Source organism: Bos indicus x Bos taurus, chromosome 16, assembly GCF_003369695.1.
Source record: "Bos indicus x Bos taurus breed Angus x Brahman F1 hybrid chromosome 16, Bos_hybrid_MaternalHap_v2.0, whole genome shotgun sequence".
Taxonomy (NCBI): domain Eukaryota; kingdom Metazoa; phylum Chordata; class Mammalia; order Artiodactyla; family Bovidae; genus Bos; species Bos indicus x Bos taurus.
The window spans coordinates 78,027,019-78,051,178 of record NC_040091.1 but is presented as its reverse complement, the minus strand read 5'-3'; the positions used below and the strand labels follow the sequence as shown (position 1 = coordinate 78,051,178).

At 46.3% G+C, this 24,160-nt stretch overlaps 1 long non-coding RNA gene across 1 annotated transcript; it reads right to left on the bottom strand.

The window, feature by feature from the left end:
• Nucleotides 1–5,771: 5,771 nt before the first annotated feature.
• Nucleotides 5,772–14,813, bottom strand: LOC113906957. Its single transcript, XR_003515046.1, has 3 exons — nt 14,709–14,813; nt 6,198–6,397; nt 5,772–5,811 (listed from the first exon to the last, which is right to left on the bottom strand). It is a non-coding gene; the product is annotated as an uncharacterized LOC113906957 (long non-coding RNA).
• Nucleotides 14,814–24,160: the final 9,347 nt, after the last annotated feature.

Genomic DNA, 24,160 nt, shown 5'->3' with positions numbered 1-24,160 from the left:
CGCGTCCGACTCTGTGTGACCCCAGAGACGGCAGTCCACCAGGCTCCCCCGTCCCTGGGATTCTCCAGGCAAGAACACTGGAGTGGGTTGCCATTTCCTTCTCCAGTGCATGCAAGTGAAAAGTGAAAGTGAAGTCGCTCAGTCGTGTCCGAGTCTTTGAGACCCCATGGACTGCAGCCTACCAGGCTCCTCCGTCCATGGGATTTCCCAGGCAAGAGTACTGGAGTGGGGTGCCATTGCCTTCTCCTTGGGGATGGCAGGAAGAAAGAAATTAACATATCCCCCTGCCTGAGGCTTGCCGTTCTAGGAGTTATTTGCAAGATTATTAGCCTTTTTCCTTTGTTTCCTCGCCGCCCCCCCCCATCTCTTACCCATAGAGGAACCTGGCATCAGACCCAGGGAAGATGGTTATTTGAGAGATCAGTCTGCCATCTTCTTGGTCAGCGACTCTCTTTGCCAAGCAGAGCGAGCTTGGATTCAGTAACAGTTATTATATATAATAATATGTATACTATTTCTCAGATTCTTTTCCATTATGGGTTATTTCAAGATGTTGAGTATAGTTGCCTGTGTTATACAGTGGATTCTTGTTCAGCCGCTCAGTCGTGTCTCGATTCCTGTTATTTATCTGTTATACATATAGTGTGAAGGTGGAAGTGTCAGTCCAACTCTGTGACCCCATGGACTGCAGCCCACCAGGCTCCTCTGTCCATGGGATTCTCCAGGCCAGAATACTGGAGTCGGTTGCCATGCCCTCCTCCACGGGATCTTCCCGACCCAGGGATCGAACCCAGGTCTCCTGCATTGCAGGCAGATTCTTTACTGTCTGAGTCACCAGGGAAGCCCTCTTTTCTAAGTAAAGAGTGGAAATGAGAACTAAAACCCCACGCCCAAACCATCGGCACACAAGTCTATAATATATCAGCACCTCACTCATTTGAAACTCCCCACTTGGAAAGGGAGGAGGAAGTCCTCTTGCCCACTGGCAGTAGGAAAGGAGCTTATGCGGAGATTTACACAAAGTCAGGTCCAGAATTGGAAACAAGCACTGTCTCTTGAAATGGAGATTTGAAGTCCAGGGGGGTTTTTGCATCTGAACTCCGGATAATTGCCACAGTCTCACCCATTGAAATGCAGCAGTTGGAAAACTGACCTTCAGACTTTTGACCACTCATGCAATGCCGGACCAGCCTTTGCTCTTTGGATAATAAACCTGTCCTGGGCACCGTGCTGACCCAGCCCTGCAGTGGAGGACAGACGGAGTGGCTGTTTGCCTTCATGGAGCCTGTGTTTGAGGAAGATAGCAAAACCGAATGACCAAGATCATTTTGTAACCCAGCAGGACCCCATAGGGTCTTCCTGGGACAGACCCCCTCCCCCAGATCCTCTGCTTTAGCTTCTCTCTAAAGTACCTCAGTTCAGTTCAGTCGCTCAGTCGTGTCTGACCCCACGGACCGCAGCACGCCAGGCCTCCCTGTCCATCACCAACTCCCGGAGCTTGCTCAAACTCACGTCCATCGCGTCGGTGATGCCATCCAACCATCTCATCCTCTGTCATTCCCTTCTCCTCCTGCCTTCAATCTTTCCCAGCATCTGGGTCTTTTCAAATGAGTCAGTTCTTCACATCAGGTGGCCAAAGTATTGGAGTTTGAGCTTCAGTATCAGTCCTTCCAATGAATATTCAGGACTGATTTCCTTTAGGATGGACTAGTTGGATCTCCTTGCAATCCAGGGAACTCTGAAGAGTCTTCTCCAACACCACGGTTCAAAAGCATCAATTCTTTGGCGCTCAGCTTTCTTTATGGTCCAACTCTCACATCCATGCATGACTACTGGAAAAAACATAGCTTGGACTAGACGGACTTGTTGGCAATGTCTCTGCTTTTTACTATGATGTCTAGGTTAGTCATGGCTTTTCTTCCAAGGAGCAAGCATTTTTTAATTTCATGGCTGTGGTCACCATCTGCAGTGATTTTGGAGCCCTCCAAAATAAAGTCTGTGACCGTTTCCATTGTTTCCCCATCTATTTGCCATGAAGTGATGGGACTATGGTTTTTCCTGTGGTCATGTATGGATGTGAGAGTTGGACTGTGAAGAAGGCTAAGTGCCGAAGAATTGATGCTTTTGAACTGTGGTGTTGGAGAAGACTCTTGAGAGTCCCTTGGACTGCAAGGAGATCCAACCAGTCCATTCTGAAGGAGATCAGCCCTGGCATATCTTTGGAAGGAATGATGCTAAAGCTGAAACTCCAGTACTTTGGCCACCTCATGCGAAGAGTTGACTCACTGGAAAAGACTCTGATGCTGGGAGGGATTGGGGGCAGGAGGAGAAGGGGACGACAGAGGATGAGATGGCTGGATGGCATCACTGGCTCGATGGACGTGAGTCTGGGGGAACTCCGGGAGTTGGTGATGGACAGGGAGGCCTGGTGTGCTGCGATTCATGGGGTCGCAAAGAGTCGAACATGACTGAGTGACTGAACTGAACTGAACTGAACTGATGGGACTGGATGACTTGATTTTGTTTTTTGAATGTTGAGTTAGATAATAGTGTTTGATGCACATTTCCTGAGTTGTCTTGCAGATGTGAAAACCTGTCTCCAATAGAAGATGTTAACTACTTGATAACCATGGCCCTAGGGCTTCTGGAGACTAGGGACTGACAGCTGAACTCCTGTGACCTGCCCTGTTCCCACACCATCAGCCAGTCAGAGAGTTGTGCACGAGCTGATCACACACCCTGTGACTCCTCCCTGCCCCCCAACCTGGCTTTTAAAAGAGCTTTGCTGAAACACTTCACCCTTTGGGGAGTTTGGGAATTTTTACGGCCTGAGCCACCTCTCCTTGTGCGGCCCTGCAATAAACCTTTCTCTGCTCCAGACTGCGATGTTTCCACTTGTTTGACCTCACTGTGTCCAGAAACTGGGACTGAGTGAGGAGGGTGGCCGCAGTCTCACCACAACGAGCGGGGAGGCTGGGGGCAGACCCCGCTTTAGATCAGTGGTCACGGAAGTGAGGGCTTTAGACGCTTCCGGGAGGAGCGGCCGGTTAAGTGAACATCTGGGGATGGGGTTTCAGGAGGAGGGAACACCGGGGACAGGGGTCTGAGCCCCAGAAGGGCTGGCTGTGTGTGATTTACGCGGGTCTCCGTCACGCGGCCTTCTGTGTGTGAATCCAGGCAGGTGTGGTCTCTGATGACCTGGGGAGGGGACGCTAAGAGGCGATCCAAGCCGCAGTCCTTGTAGATGGAAGGGGCTGAGCGCTCGGTTCTTCTGCCCTGGTTCCTGTCCATCTCACCCAGGAGCAGTGGGAGGGGCGAGGTTGTTTGAAACCTGCTGGCCCTTAAAGAGCATGCTTAGGTTCTCCAAGTCTTAACCACTGGGCCTCCAGGGAAATCCCTGGATTTTTACTCCATGTGGAGTGCAGGGCAGAAGGGGAAGCCAGAGATGAAATCAGAGAGAGCAACAGGGCTAGATTGGGAATGCCATTCGTAAACTAGGCTAGAGACTTTGGTCTTTATCTTGGGGATAACAGAGAGTTAGGAAGGCAGTTAAAAAAAAGTCAGATCGGATTGTGGGGAGGCAAGGAGTGTGTTAAGCTGTTGCATAATATCAGGTGGCCCATGATGGCTTCTGGGGCCAGAGCAGTGAAGCTGAACTGAGGCTGAATGGGTACACTTGATACATACGTGGAGATAAACACACTTGCAGGGTGGGTGAGGAGGAATTAAGGAAGATGGCCAAACTCTCAGCTTGAGCGACTGTGGTGGGTGGCTGTTTCCCAATCCCAGGACACCTGAGACGGTCCAGACACCCTCTCGCTGGCTTGGAGACACAGAGGGCCGTGAGGCACACGGGTGGGTAGCCTATCCTAGCTGAAACAGGCCCTACCTGGCAACCCGCCTGGAAACGGGGTGCCCAGTCCCATAGCTGCAGGGCACTGAATTATGCCAACCCAAAGGATGAGCCCAGAAGTGGTAGACAGACAAGGAGGCAAGAAAGCGTGGCTTTCAGAGAGTAAAGAGGAACACGGGGTGGGCCTGTCACCACCTGCCGGCTTCAGACTGCATCGGGCGCTGGGGTTTGGGAGTCGTTCAGGAGGAGAGATTCTGGTTTTCTTCTGTTATGGAGCTGTGGGCGATTCACTACCCTTTGGGCTTAAGCAGCAAAGCCCGGGCTGCAAGTGGCCTGACACTTCTCGGCAGGAAAGCCTTGAAGATGCCTCTGTTCACTCTGTGTGTCCCCCGAGCCCACACTGGAAGCCTTCTAGAATAACGCGTCTATCTGATTCTCTTATCATCCTGAGTCCACATCCCCTGATTTATGTCAGAAACCAGATTGTGCCGTGATTGCCCATGTGTTCCTGTTGTTGTTGCTGTCTTCAGTAGAAGGTAAATGGGCCTTTCCTGTAATCTGAAGCTGGAAGACCTCCAGAAGGCAGGGGCTGCCTTTATTTTGGTTATATGCCTGACACATGTCCCTCTTTTAAAAATGGCTATTGTCATATCATGACAGTAAATAATATTTATTTATGAATTCAGCCAGTACTTGTTGAGTGCCTATTATGTGCCAGGTATTTTTCTAGGTGCTAAAAATTCAGCTGCGAATAAAGCAGAATATACTTTCATAGAGAGGAGACAGAGAATAAGTGAGGTGAATAGAATGTATCCCACGCTAGATGCTGATAAGTACTGACAGTGTTAATGGCTCAGTCATGTCCAGCTCTTTGCAACCCATGGCCTGTAGTAGCCCGCCAGGCTCCTTGTCCATGGGGTTCTCCAGGCAAGAGTACTGGAGTGGGTTTCCATTCCCTTCTCCAGGGGATCTTCTTGACTCGGATTGAAGCTGGGTCTCCTGCATGGCAGGCAGATTCTTTACCATCTGAGCTACTGGGGAAGCCCTAATAAGTGCTAAAGAGGAAAATAAAGAAGGTGAAGATGGGGCCTGGGATGGAGTGTTGGGAAGGGCAGCCAGGGACCATACCCCCACCCCTGCCCTGGAGTCCGCAGGAAGGAGAGGCGGGCAGTCTTGCAGGAGGGATCTTTATTTGGTAAGTTATGTTGTTGTTGTTCAGTCGCTAAGTCACGAAGTCACTTTGCACCCCCATGGGCTGCAGCACACCAGGCCTCCCTGTCCTTCACTATCTCCCAGAGCTTGCTCAGACTCATGTCCACTGAGTCAGTGATGCCATCCAACCGTCTCGTCCTGTCGTCCCCTTCTCCTCCTGCCTTCAATCTTTCCCAGCATCAGGGTCTTTTCCAGTGAGTGGGCTCTTCACATCAGATGGCTGCAGTACTGGAGCTTCAGCTTCAGCTTCAGCATCAGTCCTTCTAGTGAATATTCGGGGTTTATATCCTGTAGGATTGACTGGTTGGATCTCCTTGCAGTCCAAGGGACTCTCAAGAGCCTTCTCCAACACCACAGTTCAAAAGCATCAATTCTTCGGTGCTCAGCTTTCTCTATAGTCCAGCTCTCACATCCATACATGACTGCTGGAAAAATCATAGCTTTGACTATTTTTTTGTCGGCAAAGTGATGTCCCTGCTTTTTAATATGCTCTCTAGGTTTGTCGTAGCTTTCCTTCCAAGGGGCAAGCGTTCTTTAATTTCATGGCTGCAGTCACTGTCCGCAGTGATTTTGGAGTCTGAGAAAATAAAATCTGTCACAGCTCCTACTTTTGCTCCTTCTATTTGCCATGATCTTAGTTTTTTGACTCTTGAGTTTTAATCCAGCTTTTTCACTCTTCTCTTTCGTCAAGAGGCTCTTTAGTTTCTCTTCACTTTTCTGCTATTGTGGTGCTGTCGTCTGCATATCTGAGGTTAGATTGAGAGGTGGTGCTTTATCTTGGTGCACAGAGAGAAACCCTAGTTTTTAATAATGACAGTGACCTGAAATTTAACTTCTGCTACTCCCAAGAGCCCCTTGCTCTGTATATTGGGAAACCAGCCTGATGAGTGTCACAGGAGAGTAGCCATGTCTAGAAGGGAAAGTAATCTAGCCAGAAAATGTTAAAATGATAGGGAATCTCAAAGATTATTTAGTGAACTACCCACTCTTTTGTAGCAGAAGAAAACAAAAGACTAATGATGAATTATGGCAGAGTCAAGTCTTTCTGCTCTGAGTTTTGCCCCAGGCCACACCCATCTCTGCCTGGACCACAAGTCTTCCCGAGCAGTGATTACAGAGCCCTGGTACCTACCAACAAGGATCAGGGTAACTTCCTCGTGAGCTGATCCGCCCCAGGGTAGGTGAATTGCACCACCGCTGGTTGAGTCACGCTCCATCCTCTGCAGTGCCTTGCCCCAGGCAGGCTTCTTCCAACCAGCTGGGGAGTAACAAAGTCCACTCCAATCAGCTCCTCGGTGCTTGAAGATTTCTGGGTTATCTCACTGGTAGCTTCTGGTGGCCACAAAAAGAAAACAAACATGGTGATTGACAGCAGAAAAGGAATTCTGTGATTCAGATTCTCAATGTGTACAGAGCGGTTTGGATGGGACCTTGGAAAATTCTGCTGATTCCTGTGGAAATACTTTTTTTTTTTTTTGACGGCATGTTATTATAGATTGTCTACAAAATGGAAATGGAAAAAATATGAGTGGGTTGGAGTCAGGGGTATCGTTGTGTGCCCAAGCAATCTCCCCCAAGTGTCTTGCATGTCACAACTACAGTCCAGTGGGTTTTTGCTCTCTGTGGTTTTTATTACATAGTTTTGGGGGTAAAATGATATACCTTTAAATCTCTATATATTTCCTTATGTAAAGAGCTAAATATATGGACATGATCTGTTGGGTCCTAACAGATCTTTCTGGGAACGGGGGACGGGCTGAAGTCAGAGTGGGCCATGACCCAACTCCTGAGCAGGTGACACCTCCAAGAGGCAGGATGGAGACCCAGAATCAGAGTCGCCGAGAGGGGGTGATCCAGGCAGGGAAGAGAGATTAGGACTCCCGTGCCAGGGGTCCCGACGGAGGGCCGGGGGTCATCTTCTGTGCTGTGTGGCCTTCGCTAAAGGCCCAGGGCAGAGCCCCTGTGGTCTGAGTGGGGAGGGAAAGACTGGGAGGGGTTTCCTTGGTTTTAAAGCCATAATCTGCTAACATCTGCTCAATGAAACCTTTCCAGATTGCTTTGCAGATACGGTTACTGCTGTCTTGAGCTACCAAAGCAGCTATGCTTCTCCTACGACGCCTCATGCCGCCTCATGCCATCAAGCCTCATGATGCCTACAGGATTATGCTGCTATCTGGAAGCACAGTCACTGGTGCTGCAGTCTTTATAGTCTCCACACTGCCTGGGACTGCTTCACGCACAGCAGGTACAAGAGAAATGTTTATTGACTTGAACAGATAAGTCCTAATTCAGATAGATTCCATGAAACAGGAATGCTAATAATACCTTGCATAGAGGGTGACTGTTGCAATAAAGAAAAATAATTGATATAAAGTGCTTTGCTCAGGGCTGTGCACAAAGACACTCGTTTAATATTAGCTATCTTTATTATTATTGTGACCATTACTTGAATTGAAGAAATGCATCAGAATTTAAATAGTTTTGCCTACTAGTCTTTTGGCTTCTAATAATTATAATATGGACTCGAGTAAGTTTTGATGATTAAAATATGGTATTTAAAAAAATTTTTGGAGTATAGTTTATATACAATGTTGGATTACTTTCAGGTGTATGGCCAAATGAATCAGTTATACATATACATATATCCACTCTTTTTTTAGGTTCTTTTCCCATATAGACCATTACAGAGTTTTTGAGTAGAGTTCTATGAAACAGAAATAGAGTCACAGATGTAGAAAATAAACTTATTGTTACCAGGGGTTAAGGAGGAGTGGGGGAGAGATAAATTGGGACATTGGGATTGACAAATACTGACTACTAAAATATGATATTTTAAATGTCCAGTGAAAACTGTGTTTGGAAACATTTCTTGTGCTCTGATCACTGATATTTGACCTCAGAATCAGAGTTGAATTGATTAAATCAAACACCGTCAACTTTAAATATTTCAGGTCTACAGAGATAATATTTGGATCACAAAATGATGAATACAAATTATTAAGACCAACTTGCATTTATCACTGAAGACTCCTATGGGAAGATCCTTGAACAACCCAAGTGACTCTCGTGGAGAAACCACGATGTCCACAAGAAATGAGATAATGAGGTTTCTCTAAAGGCCAGGAGTTGCTCAACAGGCACAATGTGTCGTAAACCATAGATGATGGTAAGGGTGAGACAGCAGGGCTTAGCTGCAGCGTGACGGTCCTCAGACTCGGAATCCATGGCAACGTCCCCATCTGCGGACCACTAATTTAGTGAGTCTGTTCTTTTGTGGTTTGGACATTATACACTGTGATATTTCAAGGGTCCCCACAACAGGGCAGAAAATGACTTTTTCACCCTCTTGTTCTCTTTGTGGGTGTGACTTACAGAATAAGTTTCCTGAACATAGGAATGAATTATGGCGATACATGCAGTGGTGCGGGCTTTCCCAGAGGCTTAGTGGTGAAGAACCCACCCGCAGTGCAGGAGATGCGGGTTCAATCCCTGGGTCAGGAAGATCCCCTGGAGGAGGAAATGGTAACCCCCTCCAGTATTTTTGCTGGAGGATCCCATGGACAGAGGAGCCAGGCGGGCTGCAGTTCATAGGGTCACAAAGAGTCAGACATGACTGAAGCGACTGATCATGATACGGTGGTGCACACTACCGAAGTGATATCATTACCTTGTGATTTGAGATGTTTTTTTCACACATCTGCTCTTTCATCAGAGCTGGACATGAAACCTGATGAAGGCAGGAACTATGCTTTATTTTCTGTGTGTCCCTGACTGTGTTAGTATGGGGGATTAGTGATTATAAATTTACTTTGATTTGAGTTTGGTGTGTTGTTTAGGTCAGTTTGACTTAGTAAAAAACCAGGGCGGGGAGTTTGGCAATTGTGTGATGGAGGCTGAGAGATACCTGTTTGGAAAACTTTGCTCTGGTCATCAGGGCCTTGACTTTCCAATATTTATGGTATCTTTTTCAAAAATTCATGCTTTTCTAAGATCAACATCTATACTCTGTATGTCATAAAAAGAGTGGACAAGACAGGCCACAGCTGGGAAAAGCTATTTGGAACACATACAAATGGCAAATGATGAGTCCAGAATACCACACAGAGAATCTCAGTGAGTCACCAGGAGAAAGCCTAATGAATGGAGGAGAGACGTGGGGAAAGATCTGAGTTGTCATTTTGGGAAATGAAAACTACAAGGAAGATACCACTTTATTTCCATTAAATGAAATTTATAAAAAGTTATCTAACACTTGTGTAGGAAGGCATTATTTTATAGGCTTTACACACAGTAGCTATTTAATTCTCTCAACAATCCTATAGGGAATGTTCTGTAATTATCTCCATTTACCAGATGAAATTAAAAGATGCTTGCTCCTTGGAAGAAAAGCTATGACAAACCTAGATAATGTATTAAAAAGCAGAGATATTACTTGGCCAACAAATGTCCATCTAGTCAAGGCTATGGATTTTCCAGTAATCGTGTATGGTTATGAGAGTTGGACCATAAAGAAAGCTGTGTGCCAAAGAATTGATGCCTTTGAACTGGGGTGTTAGAGAAGACTCTTGAGAGTCCCTTGGACTGCAAGGAGATCCAGCCAGTCCATCCTAAAGGAGATCAGTCCTGGGTGTTCATTGGAAGGACTGATGCTGAAGTTGAAACTCCAATACTTTGGCCACCTCATGCGAAGAGCTGACTCATTGGAAAAGACCCTGATGCTGGGAAAGATTGAGGGCAGGAGGAGAAGGGGAAGACAGAGGATGAGATGGTTGGATGGCATCACCGGCTCGATGGACATGAGTTTGAGCAAGCTGCGGGAGTTGGTGATGGACAGGGAGGCCTGGCGTGCTGTGGTCCATGGGGTCACAGAGTCGGACACGACTGAGCGACTGAACTGACTGAGCAGATGAGGAAACAGAGGCACGGGGTGGTTAGGTGGGTTTGTGAGGTCACACAGCAAGGCAGTGGCAGAGCCAGGGACTGACGGTCTGTGTCCTGGTTCCAGAGTCCACAATCTTCACCTCTGCTCGCCTCTCCCCCTGACGGTGTGGAGGCTGGAGAGGTGCGCATGATTCACGCTTACCTGGTTTGGGAGGCAGTTTGATGTGACCTAGGAAAGCGGACTGTGTGCAGACCACGTGACCTGGCGGTTCTTCCCATCTTCACCACAGACTAACTCATCATTGCATGTGCGGACTCAAGAGATTTGGAGTAAAAGATTCAGGGTGGCAGTGATCCCAAAAGAGAGGGAAAAACTTGGCAACAAGCCAAATGTCCATTCAGAGCAGAAAAGGTGGGTAGGCTGGAGTCTGTTCACGTTGTAGGCTTCTTCCTCTACAGCATTTACAGCGTGGGCTTAATGACAGCTCTTGTCTCTCTTCCGTCATGAGAAGCATCCCAACTGCAGCACTCCTGCATGCCCGGCCCTGCACACCTGTGCACAGGCCCTGCAGGTGGCCTATGTGGGATGCACCCACTCCCACAGCTATTCTGTTCCTCATTGCTGCACAGCAAGACCCATGTTTTCTCCATGGTCATAGGGTCTCTGTAGCAACCACTCAGTTCTGCGTTACAGCCACGGGTGATACAGTGAACGAAGGGACAGGGCTGGGTGCCAATAAAGCTTTATTTATAGGACAGGCTCTATTTAACTCGTCTGTGGTCTGCAGTAGCAAAAGGCATGACCTACAAGCCCCTTCATCTTCTGATCTCATTCTCCTATATTTTCATTTCCCTAACACACTGTGAAGCTTTCCTTCCACACTCCCGTGCAAACTCTTCTTCCTAAATGTCCCCCTCCACTTTTCCTTACAGATGAACTTCTTCCAACAAAAAACGAAAAAAATCACTCAAAAAACTCCCCCAAAACAGAAAACAAAAAAAACCTCAAACTGGAAGCAAAACAAAACCTCACTTATGAATTCTTCCCAGCTCTATTTCCAGGAAGAATCGGGTATTTTTTCCCTTGTATTCCCATGGAACCCTTCTGCATTTCTATTACATCAGTTGCTACCAGTTTTTGTGACTCTTAAATATTTTTGCCTCTTTCTCATCACCTTCCAGGAAGCAGTAAATCCCTGAGAAAGAAAATTTGTCTCAACCATATTTGTGTTATCAGAGCTGGCATGGTGGCTGACACAGTGCTGGAGTTTAATACATACTTAGAAAGATGATGCAGAAAGCATGCTCGAGAACAGCATGGGGAATGCAAATAATGTGAATTCTGTCTATCCACACCATGTCATGAGCTTAACTCATTTTTAATCACTTTATCATTTGAGTTGTTTTTCCTTTTTATGGCATCACATAAAGAGTTTATCTGGATTTTTCAGTGTTTCACTTTCTAAATTTTCAGGGTGCCACCTACGTGGACACTAGTGTCAAACATGGAGAGAATGTTGTTTTAAATTTTTATATCTATCTACATACATTTATTTATTTGGCTGTCCTGGCTCTTAGTTGCAGCGTGCAGAATCTTTATTTGTGGAATGAAAACACTTAGTTGCCGCATATGGGATCTAGTTCCCCGACCAGGTTTTGAACCTGGGTCCCCTCCACTGGGAGGGCAAAGTCTTAGCCCCCAGACCAGCAGGGGAGCCCTGAGAATGTTCTCTTTTTAAGAATCCAGAAATAACATAAAAAAGAAAAGATACAGATAATGGCCATCTCTATTTGGTTTTGCCACCCAACCTTCTATGCATACCATAGAGTAAAAAAACAGCTTCATCTTGCCTGTTTCACCCTGTATATAAACAGAATCCTACTATAAATTTGTGTATGTGTATATGTGTGTGTGTATATGTGTGTGTATATGTGTGTGTGTGTATATATGTGTGTGTGTATATATGTGTATATGTGTGTGTATATGTGTGTGTGTATATATGTGTATGTGTGTGTGTGTATATATGTGTGTGTGTGTATATATGTGTGTGTGTATATGTGTGTGTGTATATGTGTGTGTGTGTATATGTGTATGTGTGTGTGTGTATATATGTGTGTGTGTGTATATATGTGTATATGTGTATATATGTGTGTGTGTGTATGTATGTGTATATGTGTGTGTGTGTGTGTCTGCTCAGTTGCATCCAACTCTTTGTGACTCCATGGACTGTAGCCTGCCAGGCTCCTCTGTCCATAGGGATTCTCCAGACGAGAATACTGGAGTGTGTTGCCATTTCCTCCTCCAGGGGATCTTCCTGACCCAGGGATTGAATCTGTCTCTTGTGTTTCCTCGCATTGACAGGCATATGAATTGTGTCTTTTTCCCTTTCACTATTATGCTATTGAGGTTCCTCCACAATTTAATCAGGCTGCTATTTTTCACTTATTTTAGTCTTTATTTTTAGAGCTTCCCAAGTGGCTCAGTGGTAAAGAACCTGCCTGCCAATGCAGGAGATAGAGGAGATGTGGGTTCAATCCCTGGGTCAGGAAGATCCCCTGGAGGAGGGCATGGCAACCCACTCCAGTATTCTTGACTGGAAAATCCCATGGACAGAAGAGCCTGGTGGGCTACAGTCCACACGGTCACAAAGAGTCAGACATGACTGAGCGGCCGGGCATGCACACACTACACCCTTATGGATCTGAGGCAGAGTTGGGACATCTGATAACTTCTCAGATGGATGGATCAAAAGAAGCCAGAAGGCTCTAGAGTTTTTTCTGGTTACTGGTGACCCATGGGAGATCTGGACTGGAAGAAAGGCATGAATTCTCCGGGGGGAGAGGATGAACTTGGATTAATGGATGGAGAACAGAATGCAGGGTCTGGGTCAGAGACCAGCCAGGTTGGAGCCCCGTGTGCATGGGCGGTGGGCAGACTTCCTACGGAGGCAGTGCATTTAGAGGTGCTGGGGGGCACACCCAGGCTGCAGGCTGAGGAGGAAGCTGGGAGACAGTGTTGCTGAGTGATGTACAGACCTGGAAGTGCTGCTCATCACTTCGGTCCACATTCCACTGTGTGAGCTCTGCTCTGTGACCTGGCCTCACCCTGGAAACATCAGAGTATCATTCTTGGCTTTTAGGGACATTTCATGGGGACAAGGGCTGAGGAAAATGTGCCATCAGCAAAAAGGCTTGCTTGGGAGGTCACAGGTGGCTGCTTGCTCTGTCTTTCGAGCTTCCTTCAGAGAAGAAAAGCTCCTCCAAGACCTTGCCAACAAATACTTGCTTATCAGTTGCTTGAACTAGCAGTGTGGCTCTGACCTAATCCTGCCCCTTCAGCCCTGATCCATAGCCGTGTGGAAATGGCTTCTCTCTCCACCGCATGCAAACAGAGGCATGAATGCTGGGTCTCATTCCCGTTGGGAAACAGCCAAAGTTATTATGACAGGACTGTATTTTGAGCAATGTTGGCTATTTGTTTTTTGGAGCACAAAGCAAGCAATAAATCTGTCACCCTGAAAAATCAGGTTGTGACCTAGAGGAGAGAGCAAATTGTGACTTTAGGTAAAAAAGAGTGACCTACCGGGTAGGATAATTTATCATGATAACAAAATTGCTGGAGCTCTCCTGACGGACCAGGAAGAAGGGCTGCAGTAAGCAAATTCAGGAGATGCAAGCGTCCGAGTATTTGTAACTGATCAATATTTCCAGGGTTCCCAAGCAGCCAAAAAGCTGCCAGCGTTCGGAGGAAGTACACTGCTCACCTGATTTGTTTTAAAGGGAAAACTGAGGGCTCTGATTATTCTCTTCAAAAGAATGTCACCACTCCACTGTGGGTGCTCTTTGTAGGAGGAAAATAAATACTCTTCGGGGGATTGAAGTGATGATGCTTGATTCTGGGGCAGGGTGGGTGGTGAGAGGGGGAGGAAGGAGGAAGCAGGGGTTGATGTGCCTGTGACCTGGAAGAGCTTAAGGAAACTGACTGGGGGAGAGCAACATCCTTCACTCGCTCCTGTGTTCAAACTGGTCCTCCTGGAGCCTGAACCAAGCAAGTGTGTCACCTTGGGAATTACTGAGAGAAAGGCTTAGGCGACGCCAGAGGTTATTTATTTATTCATTTATTGAAGGTTGTTTCTTTTTTTCTTAAGAATCCAGTCTTTACTGAATGTATTACAATACTGCTTCTGTTTTATGGTTAGGTTTTTTTGGCCACTAGGCAAGTGGGCCAACCAGGGATGGAACCTGCAACCCCTGCGTTGGTAGGTGAAGTCTTAACCCCTGGCCCGCCCGGGAAGTCCCCCCAGAGGTTATTCACATTCTCTCTTCCCACGTACACTTGCCCTTTTGATCCGCTCTCCCTGCTGCCCTGTCCTGCTCGGTGGCTTTTGGGAGGAGATGGCCTGCCTCCTCCCTGCCTCCCCTCCATGTTGGTGGGGTTGTCAGTGCTACCTGCTGGGCAGCAGAGGGAAGACAGGCTGGGGACCGCCGCCCCCGACCCCGCAGGCAGCTTGTGTCCCTCTTCTGAAGTCACAGCTCCCAGAGGGAGTTCTTTTCCACAGAGCCACTTTTATCCCTGGTTTGCGGCGACCTCTCCCTTCCTTGACACTTCTGTCACAGGGGTGCCTGGCATCCCCACCCCGGGGTCCTCCACGTCCCGAGGTGTCCCCGCTCTCTGCCCGCGGGTCTGCAGACTAAGCCGCCCTAAGTTGCTGTGTGCCCTTTCCTGCCCCCTCCATTGTTCCACAGACCCCCTTCCACAGACCTGAACCTCATCCTGGCTTTTCAGGGACTCCAGTCCAGTTCAGTCCAGTTCAGGCCCTCAGTCGTGTCCGACGCTTTGCGACCCCGTGGACTGCAGCACGCCAGGCCTCCGTGTCCATCACAAACTCCTGGAGTTCACTCAAACTCATGTCCATTGAGTCGGTGATGCCATCCAACCATCTCATCCTCTGTCATCCCCTTCTCCTCCCGCCTTCAATCTTTCCTAGCATCAGGGGCTTTTCAGGGACTCCAGCGGGCCTTAAACAGGGGAGAAGAATGCTCTCAGTCCCTGGGTGAAGAATGCAGAGTTTACATGACGCAGCTCAGGGTTGCAAACCACACGATACACCCAGCTTAGGATGTTATCAAACTCGGGTCCTTATCTCTCCATTCCGCTGAAATGTACAACTACGATGAGCCCGGCTTTATGTCGTCATCGCTTCTCCATGAAATTGAAGGCTAGATAAAGCGCTCCATCCCTGAGCTTGAACACCCATGATCTCAGCCACACAGACCACAAGGCTCTTGGTATTTGCACTTCTGTGGCCCACGGACCCAGCTATGCCCCTGCGGACTTGACAGGCTCATCCCATTTCTCAGAAGAGATTTAATGGCAGAGAGTTCATGTCCGGCAAAGACTTCATTACTTTTATTAGCTCTCCATGCTCTCCTGCTTGCTGCTGCACTGAGAGGTCTTACTGAATAATCTATACTTGTCAGAAATACAAATGTGCCCTAGCTCCAGACAGCTTTGATTCCACCTATTGCACTTTCTTATTTAGGATATTCTGGAAGGGGTTAGACAGATGCCTTCTGTAGGGGCCTGGCTGCAGTGTGGTGTTGGTTTGTGTCCAGTATAGTCCAGTATTCTTGCCCGGAGAATCCCATGGACAGAGGAGCCTTGCGGGCTACAGTTCACGGGGTCACAGTTAGACACGTCTGAGCGACTCAGCACGCACACACACACCAGCAAAGCGGTAACATCCAATTTCCTTGTGCCTGAGGCCCCTGATGAAGTGCATTCATGATGCTGAATGACTCACAGATGCCTGTTGCTTTTTAGGCTGAGGCAGGTTTTCAGGGAGAAAAGGACTTATTTACTACTTCTTCTAATTTTATTATTGACCTTCAGTTCAGTTCAGTTCAGTCGCTCAGTCATGTCTGACTCTTTGCGACCCCATGAATCGTAGCACGCCAGGCCTCCCTGTCCATCACCAACTCCCGGAGTTCACTCAGACTCATGTCCATCGAGTCAGTGATGCCATCCAGCCATTTCATCCTCTGTCGTCCCCTTCTCCTCCTGCCCCCAATCCCTCCCAGCATCAGAGTCTTTTCCAATGAGTCAACTCTTTGCATGAGGTGGCCAAAGTACTGGAGTTTCAGCTTTAGCATCAGTCCTTCCAAAGAAATCCCAGGCCTGATCTCCTTCAGAATGGACTGGTTGGATCTCCTTGCAGTCCAAGGGACTCTCAAGAGTCTTCTCCAACACCACAGTTCAAAAGCATCAATTCTTCAGCGCTCAGCCTTCTTCACAGTCCAACTCTCACATCCATACATGACTACTGGAAAAACCATAGCCTTGTTGGCAAAGTAATGTCTCTGCTTTTGAATATGCTATCTAAGTTGGTCATAACTTTCCTTCCAAGGAGTAAGCGTCTCTTAATTTCATGGCTACAGTCACCATCTGTAGTGATTTTGGAGCCCAGAAAAATAAAGTCTGACACTGTTTCCACTGTTTCCCCATCTATTTCCCATGAAGTGATGGGACTGGATGCCATGATCTTCGTTTTCTGAATGTTGAGCTTTAAGCCAACGTTTTCACTCTCCACTTTCACTTTCATCAAGAGGCTTTTTAGTTCCTCTTCACTTTCTGCCTTAAGGGTGATATCATCTGCATATCTGAGGTTATTGATATTTCTCCCGGCAATCTTGATTCCAGCTTGTGTTTCTTTCAGTCCAGCGTTTCTCATGATGTACTCTGCATATAAGTTAAATAAACAGGGTGACAATATACAGCCTTGACATACTCCTTTTCCTATTTGGAACCAGTCTGTTGTTCCATGTCCAGTTCTAACTGGTGCTTCCTGACCTGCATACAGGTTTCTCAAGAGGCAGATCAGGTGGTCTGGTATTCCCATCTGTTTCAGAATTTTCCACAGTTTATTGTGATCCACACAGTCAAAGGCTTTGGCATAGTCAATAAAGCAGAAATAGATGTTTTTCTGGAACTCTCTTGCTTTTTCCACGATCCAGTGGATGTTGGCAATTTGATCTCTGGTTCCTCTGCCTTTTTGAAAACCAGCTTAAACATCAGGAAGTTCACAATTCACATATTGCTGAAGCCTGGCTTGGAGAATTTTGAGCATTACTTTACTAGCATGTGAGATGAGTGCAATTATTGATCTTAGATAGGTTAAATATTTTTGTGGATCTGTTTTCCCACTCATGTATGTCGATGCATAAATTGTGCCCTGAATGTCTTATTTATTTTAAAATTAACTTTGTTTATCTTTCCAAAGAATTGACTTTTGCCTTTACTGATTTTTGGTGGCAGTGTGTGACTTGCAGGATCTTAGTTCCCCAACCAGGGATGGAACCCGTGTTCCCTGCATTGGGAGCACAGAATCTTAACCACTGTACCACCGGGAAAGTCCCCCAGTGTCTCTTTTTAAAAAAAACACCACAGTCAAAACTATTGAATAGTATCTTGTAACATATTTGGTTATTAAATCTCTATTAGTTAAAATAAATGATAATACAAGCGTATGAGTACTAACAGAGTATGAAAGAAGAAAAATAAGCAGAGTGTATCCAGTTGAGATTAGTGTTGATAAGGCAGGACAGTCAGCATTGATCACACAAGCGTTTTCAGCTGTCGTTAGACTTTAGTATTATTCATAAAAAGAGAAAAGAGAGGACGATGGGGATTTGTGTCAGGCCCTGAACTAAGAACTTTATGTCTCTTATTTCATTTAGCTATTTAAGTTAAATTTACCTCAATAGCAAAGTCACAGAAGCACCCTAAATGTGTGTCCAGAGGTGAGTGGATATAGATGTGGTCCATACATACAAGGGGCTTCCCAGGTGCGGCTAGTGGGAAAGAACCTGCCTGCCAGTGTCAGACACACGAGATACCTGGGTTTGACCCCTGGGTCATGGAGATCCCCTGGAGGAGGGAGTGGCAACCCACTCCAGCAATGTCGCCTGGAGAATCCCATGGACAGGGGAGCCTGGTGGGCTACTGTCCATAGGGTCACAAAGAGTCGGACACGACTGAGTGTCTACCACTTCACTTCCTTATTTTTCATGACCAAATTCCATTTTTTCTTTGCCTTTCAACTACGTATCAAAATATAAGCATTTTGTGCCAGACTTAATACTTAGAATACATACTGATGTTTAAATTTTTTACATCATTGACTGTCAGTCTTTCTGCTTTGGCTCCTTTTATTAATACTATGCTTGAACAGACCTCTTTCACTAGAAGATAACATAAATGTTTACCTACTTTCTATGATAGAGCTCTTTCTTTATCACAATATTAAATCCTAACTGGGTGGAGTGGAGCTGAAGGCGAGATGTCCGGCAGTGACACCGCTGTTCTCCGTATAACGCCTCCTTTTCCTAAGAGGCCTCAGCGAGTGCTCCGTCTCCTCCCCAAAGACTTACCAGGCCAGTGGTGGTGTCTATTTTGTGTGTATTTCAGCCTTGTTTGAGGTTTAATTTTGGTCGGTTGCTCTGCCATTTTGGTGACACGAGAGAGGTCACCTTTGGACAACGCAGAGCGTTAGGGGCACCAACGCTTCCTCGCGTCGCACCAGCCGCACACCACGGGGTCCTGCAGTGTCTACTATGGAAAAAAATCTGGATATACGTGAACCTGTGCAAGTTCAAACCCATGTGTTGCTCTGTTGAAGGATCAACTGTATTTCAGCAGCAGGGTGACTTGATAAAGCGTTGGAATACAATTCATACGTAGACATGTTCACGGCATGGTTGTGTGGTTGCCTGCTGCTGCACTTATGCTGGACACGTGCGCGAGTGCTCAGTCGCACGGTTGTGCCCTCCTCTTTGTGCCCCGTGGACTATAGCTCACCAGGCTCCTCTGTCCGTGGCATTCTCAGGCAAGAATGCTGGAGTGGGTTGCCTTTTCCTCCTCCAGGGGGTCTTCCTGACCCAGGGATTGAACTGGCGTCTCTGGCATCTCCTGCACTGGCTGGTGGATTCTTTACCCCTGAGTCACCTGGGAAGCCTCTATGCTGTATAATAACCATCCAAAATGCAAGGGCTTGGGGACTTCCCTGCAGTGGTTGAGATTCTGTGCTTCCACTGCAGGCGGCATGGGTTCAATCCCTGGTCCGGGAACAAAGATCCTACATGAGGGGCAAAAAAAAAAAAGAAGAACCCCCCACCCAAGAAAAAACTCCAAAATGCAAGGGCTTAAAATAGCCCTTTTAAACAGGGTTTCAAGAAGCATTTAAACCCTAATACCCTAAGGCATTTATTATATGTAACTAATTAACTATGTTCCAGGGGGAAGATTAGAAAAATAGTCACTCAAATATTTTTTCTATAGGGCTTAATTTTCTCATGGAGACTCCATTGAGAAAGGGTGGCTTAAAACAGTATACATTTATTTAGCTCAAGAATCTGCAGCTTGATTTAGGTCAACAACAGACTGGTTCCAAATAGGAAAAGGAGTACGTCAAAGCTGTATATTGTCACTCTGCTTATTTAACTTATATGCAGAGTACATCATGAGAAACGCTGGACTGGAAGAAGCACAAGCTGGAATCAAGATTGCCGGGAGAAATACCAATAACCTCAGATATGCAGATGACACCACCCTTATGGCAGAAAGTGAAGAGGAACTAAAAAGCCTCTTGATGAAAGTGAAAGTGGAGAGTGAAAAAGTTGGCTTAAAGCTCAACATTCAGAAAACGAAGATCATGGCCTCCAGTCCCATCACTTCATGGGAAATAGATGGGGAAACAGTGGAAACAGTGTCAGACTTTATTTTTCTGGGCTCCAAAATCACTGCAGATGGTGACTGCAGCAATGAAATTAAAAGACGCTTACTCCTTGGAAGGAAAGTTATGACCAACTTAGATAGCATATTCAAAAGCAGAGACATTACTTTGCCAACAAAGGTCCATCTAGTCAAGGCTATGGTTTTTCCTGTGGTCATGTATAGATGTGAGAGTTGGACTGTGAAGAAAGCTGAGTGCTGAAGAATTGATGCTTTTGAACTGTGATATTGGAGAAGACTCTTGAGAGTCCCTTGGACTGCAAGGAGATCCAACCAGTCCATTCTGAAGGAGATCAGCCCTGGGATTTCTTTGGAAGGACTGATGCTAAAGCTGAAACTCCAGTAGTTTGGCCACCTCATGCAAAGAGTTGACTCATTGGAAAAGACTCTGATGCTGGGAGGGATTGGGGGCAGGAGGAGAAGGGGACAACAGAGGATGAGATGGCTGGTGGCATCACTGACTCGATGGACATGAGTCTGAGTGAACTCTGGGAGTTGGTGATGGACAGGGAGGCCTGGTGTGCTGCGATTCATGAGGTCGCAAAGAGTTGGACACGACTGAGTGACTGAACTGAACTGAAGCTGGTTTTAGCTGGGCTCACTCTTAGCCTGGTGGTTTGCTGGCCGTGGACTGAGGAGCTGCATGTAACCAGGCTGCGTACCTTTTATCCTCTAGGTACCAGCCCACATGCTTCTACTTCAAGGGGCAGAGGGCAGGACAGGAAGCAGATACAGTGTTTTCAAACCTCTGTTTGTTGCAAGCTCACTAACATCTCATTGGCCAAAACAAGTCACCTGACTGAACTCAGCCCTGAGGGGCTGGGAAATCTACTTTACCTTTTGATAGAAGAGACTGCAGAGGCACCTTGCACAGAAGGTGCAGGCAGGGAGGGGTGGAGAAATTGGGGCCATTAAGGTAATTAATGCACCACCACGATGTAACTCATAACAACATGTCTCCTGTTGTTAATTTTCTTTAAGGCTTTTTACTGACTCTTCCTGAAAACTTGTTATGTTTTGGAGTCATTTTGTCAAGATAAAAAGTTGCCCACCGGGATTTGCACCACCAGAAAGTATATATTGACTCCTGAGCTTGATGCTTTTAGATGTTCATGGCATTTGGTCTTTCCAGTAAATGAAAGTAGCTATTACCACCCCCATTTTACAGGTAGTGACACTGAGGCTCAGTCAGATTAAATGCAGTCATCTTTTGGTATCTTCAGTATTCTTGAGAAACCCATGAACAATATGAAGACTCTTGAGAGTCCTTTGGACTACAAGGAGACCAAACCAGTCAATCCTAAAGGAAATCAGTCCTGAGTATCTTTTGGAAAGACTGAAGCTGAAGCTGAAACTCCAATCCTTTGACCACCTGATGCGAAGAACTGACTCATTGGAAAAGACTCTGATGCTGGGTCTCCTTGAAGACCAGCAACTCCTTGAAGGCAGGAGGAGAAGGGGACGACAGAGGATGAGATGGTTGGATGGCATCACTGACTCAGTGGACATGAGTTTGAGCAAGCTCCGGGAGTTGGTGATGGACAGGGAAGCCTGGCGTGCTGCAGTCCATGGGGTCGCAAAGAGTCAATGACTGAAAGACGGAACTGAACTGAAATTAGTTACAATACCTAATTCAATGTAAATATTATGGAAATAGATGTAAATAGATGCCCGCAGGTGGCAAATTCAAGTTTTGCTTTGGGGAACTTTCCAGGATTTTTTTTTTTCTGTATATTTTCCATGTGGATACAGAGGGCCATGGACAGGTAGTTCAATACTGTAACTGTTTATCTCACAGCAAGTACGGTGGGAGCCTGGGCTCCAATTTAGGGTTCCTATTAGAAGTCCTCCCCTTCCTCTCATCCAGGGATGCTTCCTTTGATAACCGCCTGAGGCTCAAGCAGGCCAACGTCCATGAATGGGCCTGAGAGTTAATGTGAAATAAGACTCGGTGATGCTGGAGTCCCCACACGATGGGCCTGGGGAGGCAATGTGAGCTAAGACTCGGTGATGGTGGAGTCCCCACACGTTTCTGTAAATACAGGCATGTCTCATTTTATTGTGCTTTGCTTTATTTTGCTTTTTACAAATTAAAGATTTGTGGCAACTCTGTGTTGAGGAAGTATATCTGTGCTATTTTTTCCAACAGCGTTTGTTCGTTTCGTGTCTCTGTCATACTTTGGTAATTTTCACAAAATTTGAAATTTTCATTATTATTATATTTGCCATGCTGATCTGTAATCAGTGATGGTAAAGAACCCACCTGCCAATGCTGGAGACTTAAGAGACACGAGTTTGATTCCTGGGTTGGGAAGATCCCCTGGAGGAGGGCATGGCAACCCACTCCAGGATGCTTGCCTGGAGAATCCCATGGACAGAGGAGCCTGGCGGGCTGCAGTCCATGGGGTCTCAAAGAATCGGACACGACTGAAGCGACTTAGCACACACACATAATCTTTGATGTTACTACTGCAAAATGACTATGACTCACTGAAGGCTCAGGTGATGTTTAGCATATTTTTAGCAATAAAGTATTTTTAAATTGAAGCATGTACCTTTTTTAAAAGATGTAATGCTAAGGCACATGTAACAGACTACAGCATAGGGTAAACACAACTTTTTATTTTTTTTAAGTTTTTTTTTTTTGGAGGTGGTTCATTTTTAGTCTTTATTGGATTCGTTGCAATATAGCTTCTGTTTTATGTTGGTTTTTTTTTTTGGTCTCAAGCAAGTGTGATCTTAGTTCCCCAACCGGGGATTGAACCCCTGCTTTGAAAGGCCAAGTCTTTGTCCTTGGACCACCAGTGTGTTAGCCACTCAATCGTGTCTGAGTCTTTGCAACCCCAAGGACTGTAGCCCGCCAGGCTCCTCTGTCTATGGGATTCTCTAGGCAAGAATACTGGAGTGGTTTGCCGTGTCCTTCTCCAGGGGATCTTCCCGACCCAGGGATCGAACCCACATCTCCTGCAACAGCAGGTGGGTTTTTTACCACTGTGCCACCTGGGAAGCCGCTGAACCACCAAGGAAGTCCCTAAACATAATTATTATGTGTACAGGAAAACTAAAAAATTCATGTAACTTGCTTTACTGTGGGTGGTGGTCTGGAACAAACCAGCAATATGGCCAAGGAATGCCTTGTAAAGCTCATGAAGTTTTTAATTTGCAGGAGAATCTTTTATATCTCCTTCCTGTTTCAGGCATTAGTTTCTGTGTATACAATGTCATTATATAAATTGCGTTACCTATATAATTGACAGAAGGAGATAAATAATCACAAGAAGTGTAGTTGACATTTATTATGGAGGCACTAACTTTTATAACTCTATTGTGTTATAATCCGTTCGATTTTCTGGCAGTTTGGAAGAACAACTATTTATGAGGGGATTATCTATGTCTTCAGGCTGCCAAAATTTTCACTTAGAAAGCTTTGATTGGGGTTCAGAAATGAGGTAAAGGAGCTGAGGGCAAGTGGCAGGATCTCGTGGCAGGGCTGCCAGGGGTGGTGTCAGATGCTGACCTGCTTCATTTTATCATTTTGGGAAACGACGCTTAATAAGTTTGACCATAGTTTGAAAAGTGAGATATTCATGTTCATTTTGATTAACGTGTTTTTTTTTTTTTTTTTTTGCTAGAAATTCTGGAAACAAGCAGCAGTAGAAAAAGTAGTGAGAAAACTGCTTGAAGTTAAACTTTTGAATATTTTTAATGAGAGCCAAACCACTTTGCATCTGAAAACCAGTCATATAGCCAGGAGCCTTAATGTTTTGGGTGGTCCCATCAATTCAGATCATGAGTTGACCCCACATGGAAATGGCTGAAGGTGGGACAGGGTGGTTGAATTCCAGGAGCCCTGGCTTCTCTGACTGCCTCGTGGCTGAGCACGAGGGTTTGCACTGGGTTATTCATACCAGCTTGTGAATCATGAGCACGTGAGTTTCCTCTGAGTTCGTTCATCTCCTTGATCATTGGGGAGATGCCATGCCACCAGCCTGAGAACAGTATCATAGATTCCTGAAGGTCCTGGGAAACATCCGTGAGAACGTGCTGCTGATGAGAAATGCGACTCAATTGCTTTCTCTTCTTTGGTTTGGTGGCAGGACTTTGCAGGAGCAACAGGTGGAAACCCCATAATGTCCATCGAGGAGTAACTACTCAAGAACAGCGCTGAACGTCTGGAGAGAGGAGGTCGTAAGAAGCTGTCTGCTCACGGCATGAATTTAAGAGGGGCTGTAAAGACTGGAGACGACGCATATTAAAGTGTCTGGTCCACTGTGGGCACCCCCGAATGTCAGCTGTTATTCCTACAACTGAGGCATGGTCTGCATTTGCTTCCTTCTGAATGGAAGGAGGAAACTGGGCTAGATCAATGGGGTCCACATACGACTGATCATCCGAATTTTGGGAGGAGCTTCCTAAATTCCCAG